Source organism: Salvelinus sp. IW2-2015, linkage group LG36, assembly GCF_002910315.2.
Source record: "Salvelinus sp. IW2-2015 linkage group LG36, ASM291031v2, whole genome shotgun sequence".
Classification (NCBI taxonomy): Eukaryota; Metazoa; Chordata; class Actinopteri; order Salmoniformes; family Salmonidae; genus Salvelinus; species Salvelinus sp. IW2-2015.
This window is the reverse complement of record NC_036875.1, coordinates 28530692-28542359: the sequence shown is the minus strand read 5'-3', so window position 1 is coordinate 28542359 and position 11668 is coordinate 28530692. Positions and strand designations below refer to the sequence as shown.

Genomic DNA, 11668 nt, shown 5'->3' with positions numbered 1-11668 from the left:
CGTTGAGCCGGCTTCATGGCACCTGGCTCAATGCCCAATCTAGCCCTACCAGTGCGGGGAGGTGGAATAACCCGCACCGGGCTATGAACACGTACAGGAGACACCATGCGCTCTACAGCGTAACACGGTGTCTGCCCGTACTCTCGCTCTCCACGGTAAGTACAGGGAGTATGCGCAGGTCTCCTACCTGACTTCGCCACACTCCCTTTAAGCCCCCCCCCCAAGACATTTTTGGGGCTGACTCACAGGCTTCCTACCGCGTCGTTTTGCTGCCTCCATTCGCCGGTATCCCTCCTCACACTGCACCAGAGAATCCCAGGCGGGCTCCGGCATTCGCCCTGGGTCGATCGCCCATCTGTCGATCTCCTCCCATGTAGTGTAGTCCAGATTACGCTCCCATTGCCATTCCTCCTTGCGTTGCTCCTGTTGCCGCTGATCACGCTGCTTGATCCTTGTTTGGTGGGTAATTCTGTCACGATCGTCAAAGGGAGAGAGAGAGGACCAAAACGCAGCATTTGAAAAATAAGACATCTTCTTTTTATTTAGAAGAAGAAAACGAAACCAAACACTTTACAAACTAACAAAACAACAMACGACCGTGAAGCTACAAAACGAAAGTGCACACACAAGCTACTAACGTTTAGACATAGACAATTACCCACAAATACATGATGCCTATGGCTGCCTTAAATATGGCTCCCAATCAGAGACAAATGAAAAACATCTGTCTCTGATTGAGAACCACTCAGGCAACCATAGACATACCTAGACACATTCACTCAACCATAGACATACCTAGACACATTCACTCAACACAAACCCATACACTACACCCAACACCCCCTTTACCATATAACCACCCAAACTAGACATAACACAAACATTCCCCATGTCACACCCTGACCTAACTAAAATAATAAAGAAAACAAAGAATACTAAAGCCAGGGCGTGACAGCCCTTAACCAACAATTCAGTTCAAGAAAGAGTTAAGAAAATATTTACCAAATAACCTAAAGTAACAAATAATAAAAAGTAACACAATAAAATAACAATAACGAGGGTATATACAGTGGGGTACTGGTACCGAGTCAATGTGCRGGGTACAGGTTAGTCGAGGTAATTTGTACAATTGGACGTACTGCCAAATTCTCTAAAATGAAGTTGGGGGTTGCCTTTTATTGTCCCCAGGACAAGGTGCACCTGTGTGAAGATCATGCTGTTTAATCAGCTTGTTGATATGCCACACCTGTCAGGTGGATGGATAATGTTGCAAAGGAGAAATAGTCACTAACAGGGATATAAAGAAATGTGAGAAATAAGCTTTTTGTGCATATGGAACATTTCTGGGATCTTTTATTTTAGATCATGAAACATGTGACCAACACTTTACAAGTTGCATTTATGTTTTTGTTCAGTATATATATATATATTATTAAACATTTAAAACTGAAATATCACATTTACATAAGTATTCAGACCCTTTAGTCAGGAYTTTGTTGAAGCACCTTTGGCAGCGGGTTATAGCCTCGAGTCTTCTTGGGTTGACGCTACAAGCTTGGCACACCTGTATTTGGGGAGTTTCTACCATTCTTATTTACATAAGTATTCAGAACTTTTACTATGAGACTCGAAATTGAGCTCAGGTGCATCCTGTTTCCATTAATAATCCTTGAGATGTCTTTACAACTTGATTGTTGTCCACCTGTGGTAAATTCAATTGATTGGACATGATTTGGAAAGGCACACACCTGTCTGTATAAGATGAAACAAAAACCAAGCCATGAGGTCGAAGGAATTCTCCGTAGATCTCCGAGACAGGATTGTGTCGAGGCACAGATCTGCGGAAGGGTACCAAAACATTTCTGCAGCATTGAAGGTCCCCAAGAATGCAGTGACCTCCATCATTCTTAAATGGTAGAAGTTTGGAACCACCAAGACTCTTCCTAGAGCTAGTCGCCCGGCCGAAATGAGCAATCGGTGGAGAAGGGCCTTGGTCAGGGGGGTGACCAAGAACCCGATGGTCACTCTGACAGAGCTCCAGATTTCCTCTTTGGATATGGGAGAAKCTTCCAGAAGGATAACCATCTATGCAGCACTCCACCAAATCAGGGCTTTATGGTAGAGTGGCCAGACGGAAGCCACTCCTCAGTAAAAGGCACATGACAGCCTGCGTGGAGATTGCCAAAAAGCCTCCTAAAGGACACTCGGACCATGAGAAACAATATTSTCTGGTCTGATGAAACCAAGATTGAAATCTTTGGCCTGAATGCCAAGCTTCACGTCCGTAGGAAACTCTTTAGCCTTCTTCACCTCACTGTCTGTTTGAGTGGATGGACCATTTCATGTTGTCAGTGATGTGCACGCTTTTCACCCTCTCCGCTGTGGCCATGTCGATATGGATGGAAATGCCACTCTGTAGCATAGTATCTTAGATCAGTGACATCTAGATAACCAGTCAGTTACTGTTGGTTTACAATGTCCATCTATAACTCTTGTGAGATATAGATCAGTCAGCCTTCCAATGGGATGTGATGGATCACAGTGACCTTTGACCTTTACAGGGGTTTAACATCTGTTTGCTTTCCTCCATTCTCATCTCATTGAATTATATCATAGCACAGTCAGTAACTGTTGATTGAGAACAACATGATTTATCTACATAAGTCTTTTAACTGGGTGACCTTTGACTTTTGACATCAGTTTATTTCCTTTTCCTCTCATAGCTATCGATCACTTCTGTATATCCGCACATTATTAATGGTGTAAGCAGATAAAACGAGAGAGGAAGGGTTGAGGGAGGGAGGGAGGGATGACTGTATCTGTCTTTGTGAACAGCGAGGACAGGTTGTTTATCAAGATGAAGTGTTGTGGAGAAGGGAGGGGAGTGTTGATGGAGGACATTGTTTAGGACTACAGTCAGCAACATGAATATTATGGTCTATTGAGCCAATCTCTGTTCTCTCTGTCATCCACTCAACATTTGTTTTATCTGAGGTAGGCTTCAGTAGGCAAAAAAGGGGAAAATCACTGTCCTTACTGACCAATATTTCTGAGCCACCTGACCTGCCTCCTGAAAGATGAGCCCAAGAACAGAACACCTGTTATGTCTGACATGGGGCTGTCATCATGACCTGTAACACATGGGGGAATGCATATTGATTACAGTACCTTGAGCAACATCCTTGTGTCCAGACTTACAGTAAAATACAGTACAGATAGTAGTTTACTATAGTTAATCTTCCATATAATCTGAAATGACACTGATGTAGGATAGACAGTGAGGTAAGGTGTGATGGTAAACGTGGAACTCTCCATCAAGCCCTCTGCCATTAATATGACAATTGGAAGTGGGGTTGGATGACTTCCTCTCTCTAAAAGGCCAGATGAAGGTTAATAAAAACACATTTAGAATATCGAAAGAAAAAAAAAAAATGATATTTGCATAATTTCCTGATTGTTAGACTATTTGTATTTATTTGTGTGTGTGTGTGTGTGTGTGTGTGTGTGTGTGTGTGTGTGTGTGTGTGTGTGTGTGTGTGTGTGTGTGTGTGTGTGTGTGTGTGTGTGTGTGACCTTTGCCGAACAGCAAGTGAGAGCATAGCCTGTCTGGCCAGTGTGAAAAATTAAGCTTGGCCTCACATATTCTCCTTTGTCCCATCTGCTGTTTTACCACCTTAGTATTCATTAGCTAGGTGCCAAAAGAGACATTTGCACCATTCTGAAGACATACAGTATACGTTCACAACCTGTGAGATAATTTAAATTGTAGCTATTACAAATATCTTCGAAACTATATGAAAATGTACATTAAACACGACTACAGAGTAGCCTGACTCATTTGTTTAAAAGTTACATTTCCTTGTGCTGTTTTAAATACTCTCAGACACATTATTCAGTCTCCATTTTAAGAGCCCTAGAGWAGCACAAGAGTCTGATAATTGGTGGTGAAAATGTATTTAATTTGTATTTCCATTTGTTAATTGCTTTGTTTATTTCATCTGTCTAACATGTAATTCAATCAAACAGTGAGCTGGATCTCATTTCGCTGCCCAATCCAATATCTGATATCTAGATGCCAATCAAATTCATGTGGCTTACGACATGAGGAAGTCACTAAGCCCGGCCCACTTGGACTTTAGATAATACAATTTAGAATATAGAGCGCTTATAAAAATGGCAGAGGGAGGAAAAATAATAAATTCCAATTAGAATAATTTTTGGGTGGATCATAAAAAAGGATTCCATTATTTCACTCGATCACAGTAAATCTCCACGAATGCTTGATTTTATTGGCACTTTTATTAAGCGCTTCGGTCATAAATGAATGGACCTCCCTTGTCTGGGATAAATGATTTGGCCAGGAGGAGTGAAGGAGGAATGAGAGAGCAGTGAGAGAAGAGTGAGAGAGCAGCGAAAGAGGAGTGAGAGAGCAGTAAGAGGAGCGGACTGGTACGATAGGAATCACAGCAAGTGACCCAGCTCAGCGGTAGCAGGGCCAAGCTATAGGATACGTTTGGTTGGGACACTCTCAGCTGTCACCTCTATCAATGGAATTTGTGGCTTACGGTTTCAATATTCCTTCTAGTTGATTCCGTAGTGCACTGTAGCTGACATTGCAATGTTATGATAGACTTCTGTTATGATAGACTTCTGTTATGATAGACTTCTGTTATGATAGACTTCTGTTGGCAATGACCAGCAGCTGTGTATGAATTGTATGATTTATGCTTTCCCTGCAGAAGCATTCAATAGTCTTGTTATGTTAACAGTGCTTTGAGTGTGTGTCTGACTGTCAAAGTGGTAATATAGTGAATGTGTCTGTCTGCAACGTTTTACCACTACAGTATGTGTTTGTGTGTGTGGGGATGTGTATGTTCATGTATGTCCGTGTGTGCCTGTGTGTGTTGTCTGGCGTGTGTGTGTAAATGTAGGCAGCTACAGTATCTTTGTCAGGCAGCAGCCTCCGCTCATATCAGGTTTTTTTCAGCGTTAATTCACGCCAACACCGCTACAGTAAAGCGCTCTGCTACATGAATTAGCATATAGCTAATTGAAAGGGCAAACAAACTAGCCGAGTCATCTCTGTTATGTGGTGCTGGCTGTAACTTCATAGTATCTACCATGACTCCTACTAATACTATGTGGCAGGTAGCCTAGTGGTTAGAGTATTGGGCCATTAACCGAAAGGTTACTGGTTCAAATTCCTGAGCAGACAAGGGGAAAATCAGTCAATATACCTTTGAGCAAGGCATTTAACCCCAATTTGTTCCAGGGGTGCTGTACTACTATGACTGACCCTGTAAAACAACACATTTCACTGCTCTGATGTGTTGATACAACATTGTATTTATTCACTACTCCACTAATGAGGGAGATCATAAATCTCCAGTACAGTGACAGGAGAAGACATATCACCTCACTATCTTAAGATGAATGCACTAACTGTACATCGCTCTGGATAAATGACAAATGTAAAAATGGGAAGGAATCTACTTAAGACACATGAAACACTAACATACAAAACAGAAACACCTTTCAACCCCACACTGGCTTACGTAAATAATGCCCCCATTAGATACACAGATTCTGTATAATGCTTGCTTTCAGGTTCAACACACGTACAGTCAGCCAAAGACACATCTGTTCTCTCTCTCTCTCTCTTCCTTTTTTGGCTCATTCAATCATTTATCTCTATCATCCTAATCCCATTTTATCCTGGCATTACCACTATCTCTTTCATGACTCAAGCTCATGCGGTTGGCTGCAGAGAAATGTCTGTGTTCCTTGTCCCTGTCTGCCTGCATGCGTGCATACATGTATGTATGCTAGAGTATGTATCTAAATATGTTATGTTTGTGTTTATGTGTCACATCAAATCAAATGTTATTGGTCACATACACGTGTTCAGCAGATGTTATTGTGGGTGTAGCGAAATGCTTGTGTTTCTAGCTCCAACAGTGCAGTAATATCTAACAAGTAATATCTAACAATTTTATAGCAATACACACAATACACACAAATCTAAAGTAAAAGAATGGAATTAAGAATATATAAATATTTGGACGAGCAACGTCAGAGCGGCACAGACTAAGATACAGTAGAAGAGAATAGAATACAGTATATACATATGAGATGAGTAATGCAAAATATGTAAACAGTATTAAAGTTACTAGTGTTCCATTATTAAAGTGGCCAGTGATACAGTTGAAGTCGCACGTTTGCATACTCCTTAGCTAAATACATTTAAACTCMGTTTTTCACAATTTCTGACATTTAATCCTAGTAAAAATGCCATGTCTTAGGTCAGTTAGGATCACCACTTTATTTTAAGAATGTGAAATGTCAGAATAATAGTAGAGAGAGTGATTTATTTCAGCTTTTCTTTCTTTCATCACATTCCCAGTGGGTCAGAAGTTTACATACACTCATAGTGGTTTGAGTAGCATTGCCTTTAAAATTGTTTAACTTGGGTCAAACGTTTCGGGTAGCCTCCCACAAGCTTCCCACAATAAGTTGGCTGAATATTGGCCCATTCCTCCTGACAAGGCTGATGTAACTGAGTCAGGTTTGTAGGCCTCCTTGCTCGCACACACTTTTTCAGTTCTGCCCACACATTTTCTGTGGGATTGAGGTCAGGGCTTTGTGATGGCCACTCCAATACCTTGACTTTGTTGTCCTTAAGCATTTTGCCCAACTTTGGAAGTATGCTGGGGTCATTGTCCATTTGGAAGACCCATTTGCGCAAGTTTAACTTCCTGACTGATGTCTTGAGTGGTTGCTTTAATATATCCACATAATTGTCCTCCCTCATGATGCCATCTATTTTGTGAAGTGCACCAGTCCTTCCTGCAGCAAAGCACCCCGTAATCAGACCAGAGGACATTTCTCGAAAAAGTACAATCATTGTCCCCATGTGCAGTTGCAAACCGTAGTCTGGCTTTTTTTATGGCGGTTTTGGAGCAGCGGCTTCTTCCTTGCTGAGCGGCCTTCACGGTTATGTCGATATAGGACTCGTTTTACTGTGGATATAGATAATTTTGTACTTGTTTCCTCCAGCATCTTCACAAGGTCCTTTGCTGTTCTTCTGGGATTGATTTGCACTTTTCACACCAAAGTACGTTCATCTCTAGGAGACAGAATGCGTCTCCTTCCTGCGCGGTATGATGGCTGTGTGGTCCCATGGTGTTTATACTTGCGTACTATTGTTTGTACAGATGAACGTGGTACCTTCAGGCATTTGGAAATTGCTCAAAGGATGAACCAGACTTGTGGAGGTCTACATTTCGTTTAATTCGGAAGGTCTTGGCTGATTTCTTTTGATTTTCCCACGATGTCATGCAAAGAGGCACTGAGTTTGAAGTTAGGCCTTGAAATACATCCACAGGTACACCTCCAATTGACTCAAATTATGTCAATTAGCCTATCAGAAGCTTCTAAAGCTATGACATCATTTTCTGGAATTTTCAAAGCTGTTTAAAGGCACAGTCAACTTAGTGGATGCAAACTTCTGACCCACTGGAATTGTGATACAGTGAATTATAAGTTAAATAATCTGTCTGTAAACAATTGTTGGAAAATTGACTTGTATCGTGTACAAAGTAGATGTCCTAACCGACTTGCCAAAACTATAGTTTGTTAACAAGCTATTTGTGGAGTGGTTGAAGAACGAGTTTTAATGACTCCAACCTAAGTGTATGTAAACTTCTGACTTCAACTGTATATAGGGCAGCAGCCTCTAATGTGCTAGTGATGGCTATTTAACAGCCTCATGTCCTTGAGATAGAAGCTGGTTTTCAGTGTCTCGGTCCCAGCATTGATGCACCTGTACTGACCTCACCTTCTGGATGACAGTCTTGGAGGGCAGGTAGTTTGCCCCCGGTGATGCGTTGGGCAGACTGCACCACCCTCTGGAGAGCCCTGCAGTTGCGAGCGGTGCAGTTGCCGTACYAGGCGGTGATACAGCCCGACAGGATGCTCTCAATTGTGCATCTGTAAAAGTTAGTCAGGGTTTTAGGTGCCAAGCTAAATTTCTTCAGCCTCCTGAGGTTGAAGAGGCGCTGTTGCGCCTTCTTCACCACACTGTCTGTGTGGGTGTACCATTTCAGTTTGTCAGTGATGTGTACGCCGAGGAACTTGAAGCTTTGCACCTTCTCCTCTGCGGTCCTGTCGATGTGGATAGGGGGGTGCTCCCTCTGCTCTTTCCTGAAGTCCACAATCAGCCCCTTTGTTTTGTTGATGTTGGGTGAGAGGTTATTTTCGTAGCACCACACTCCCAGGGCCCTCACCTCCTCCCTGTAGGCTGTCTCGTCATTGTTGGTAATCAGGCCTTCTACTGTTATGTCAGTCTGCAAACTTGATGATTGAGTTGGAGGCGTGCGTGGCCACGCAGTCATATGTGAACAGGGAGTACAGGAGGGAGCTGWGCAACACACCCTTGTGGGGCCCAAGTGTTGAGGATCAGCGACGTGGAGGTGTTGTTTCCTACCTTCATCACCTGGGGGCGGCCCGTCAGGAAGTCCAGGWCCCAGTTGTGTGTTAGTACTTTATGTCCTCCTACATGTTTCTGCTTAAGCAAGTGTGTGAAAGCCCCCAGAGTGGGGGGAAAGAGGTGGTCCTTCGGTGTGTTCAGCAGGGGGGTTTATTGTGCTCAGACTGGTCCTCCGGTGTGTACAGCAGGGGGGTTATTGTGCTCAGACTGGTCCTCCGGTGTGTACAGCAGGGGGGTTTATTGTGCTCAGACTGGTCCTCCGGTGTGTACAGCAGGGGGGTTTATTGTGCTCAACTGGGTCCTGCCGTGTGTACAGCAGGGGGGTTTATTGTGCTCAACTGGTCCTCCGGTGTGTACAGCAGGGGGGTTATTGTGCTCAGACTGGTCCTCCGGTGTGTACAGCAGGGGGGTTTTATGTGCTCAGACTGGTCCTCCGGTGTGTACAGCAGGGGGGTTATTGTGCTCAAGACTGGTCCTCCGGTGTGTACAGCAGGGGGGTTTATTGTGCTCAGACTGGTCCTCCGGTGTGTACAGCAGGGGGGTTTATTGTGCTCAGACAGCACTCAGAAGGACCCCTGTATGCACACTATGCTCCCTGGATTCAGCTTATTTATCAATTCAAAGCAGTACTTTTATGAGCTCTCACATAACTTCTAATGCTACTGTGTGTACATGGAAGACCTAAAGTGAACTGGACTGTGTCAAGAGCGAGAGAGAGAGGGGGAGAGAGAGAAAGAGAGCACGCAAATTGAGTGAAAGAGGGGAGGGGCATTGAAAGAGGGGAGGGGAGGGGCAGTGAAAGAGGGAGTGAGAGAGAGAGTGTGAAACAGGGAGGGAGAGAAAGGTGGATGGAGAGGGGAACAGAACAMAAAGTGTGTGAGAGAGCGAGAGAGAGCGAGAGAGAGTGAGAATGTGAGGCACGGAGAGCGTATGTGAGTGCCTGTGAGAAAGCAGAAACAGCACACAGTGGAATACTGCTCAGTAACTGACGGCTGAAGTGGGAACTTCCTAATAATCAGGGGACCTGGAGAACCTGTCACTTGTCAAATAGGAAAGAAAACAATGTAGGCTCTGTTGAGGCTGGATTAAAGGGCTAAAGGAATAAGGAAGAAAAAAAGAAAAAATGGAAGAAAAGTAGAGGAATGTTTTTAGGGTGACTGTTTTTCCCAAACTAGGATTTTCCATCCATCACATCTGGCAAAACTCGTCTCCCTCCCAGCTCAGAGAACGGACCTGGCTGGAAGTGTGTGTGTGTGTGTGTGTGTGTGTGTGTGCGTATATGTGTGTGAATGTGTGTGTGTGTGACTGAGAAAGAGAGAGATAGTGTGTGTGACACCTGTCGTCACTCATCATGCTTCTGAATCATTTCCATAGCACTCACACACAGCTGTAAACCCTAGCAGGAGCAGCAAAGACACCTGAGGATTATCTGACACACACACGCACATCTCATGTCTAATCTTCTCCATCGCTAAGATGACGTAAGGATTTAACCGAGCAAACGGTGCCATCTGACAGCGTGGATACCTTTCTCACCAAACTGGCATGCTAGAGTTGAGCACATTCTAATGATTCTACTTTCCTGAATCCAAATGGATTCAACCTCTGATCAACAGGTGATAATGTGGACCTGAGAAAAGGAATGAATGTGAGAAATAGAGCTTAGGGTAATTGCTCTCTGGTTTGGGATACTTGCAACAGAGCGAAAGTCATAGACCTCTATTGTTCTGTGGCGTTTTTTGACACGTTGCTCTGAGCACGATGGTGGAGACCATGTGTAGACTTTTAAGGACCCGACACATCCCTTTTGCTCCTCTCTTGTAAGAGACCTGTAGGAGTAAGTGTGTTGTTGTAAGTAAAGTGCTGGAGGTGTATGGGAACTGACATAATGAACCTGCACGGGAACGTATCGGAGTTGATCTCATCTGCTGTCAAAGCTGTAACTATTCCGCCCTTTAACCMTGAACCTTGGCTTCCCGGGTCAGAGGGACTTCTGGGAAATGGAGGCAGGAATTTTTCAAACGGGTGTAACAGGAATGAAGATGCCGATGTGAATTACTTTCCATCAGGCAACTGGACTCATGGCGTCAGGGGTTACAGTGAGGAAGGGAGGATCCTGGCATCATCGCTGTGTGCAACGGGGATGATGGCAGTGGACAAGAACTGGGCAGCGTTGCTGATCCTGGCGGTCATCGCCGTTACGGTGACGGGTAACATCCTGGTTATCATGGCTGTGTCTCTGGAGAAGAAGCTCCAGAATGCCACCAACTATTTCCTGATGTCGCTGGCCGTCGCTGACATGCTTCTGGGCATCCTGGTCATGCCCGTCTCCATGGTCACCATTCTCTATGGTGAGTGAGTTCCAGCTCAAGTTCAAAAACGTAATTGTCCCATCGTTTGATTAACAATGTATATCTGTCTTTGGCTTGCAGACAAACAGGCTCAGACACAGCATGCAGACATACGGGCTCAGACAAAGCATGCATACATACGGGCTCAGACACAGCATGCAGACATACGGGCTCAGACACAGCATGCAGACATACGGGCTCAGACACAGCATGCAGACATACGGGCTCAGACAAAGCATGCAGACATACGGGCTCAGACACAGATTTATGGATAATGTTTTAATTTGTCAAAATGGCAGTCAAACATTGATCATCACATCTGTTGCTGTGCTGCGATCTGTGCGCCTGAAGCCCGTATGTCTGCATGCTGTGTCTGAGCCCGTATGTCTGCATGCTGTGTCTGACCCGTATGTTGCATGCTGTGTCTGAGCCCGTATGTCTGCATGCTTTGTCTGAGCCGTATGTCTGCATGCTTGTCTGAGCCCGTATGTCTGCATGCTGTGTCTGAGCCCGTATGTCTGCATGCTGTGTCTGAGCCCGTATGTCTGCATGCTTGGTCTGAGCCCGTATGTCTGCATGTCTGTGTCTGAGCCCGTATGTCTGCATGCTGTGTCTGAGCCCGTATATCTGCATGCTGTGTCTGAGCCCGTATGTCTGCATGCTGTTCTGAGCCCCTATGTCTGCATGCTTGTGTCTGAGCCCTATGTCTGCATGCTGTGTCTGAGCGTTATGTCTGCTGCTGTGCCTGAGCCCCTATGTGCTGCCATGCTTTGTCTGAGCCCGTATGTCTGCATGCTGTGTCCTGCAGCGCCGTATGTCTGCAATGCTT

The 11668-nt window shown here is 44.5% G+C and overlaps 1 pseudogene; it reads left to right on the top strand.

The window, feature by feature from the left end:
• Positions 1-10160: 10160 nt before the first annotated feature.
• On the top strand, positions 10161-10847 carry LOC139023781 (5-hydroxytryptamine receptor 2A pseudogene; annotated as a pseudogene).
• The last annotated feature ends 821 nt before the right edge of the window (positions 10848-11668 follow it).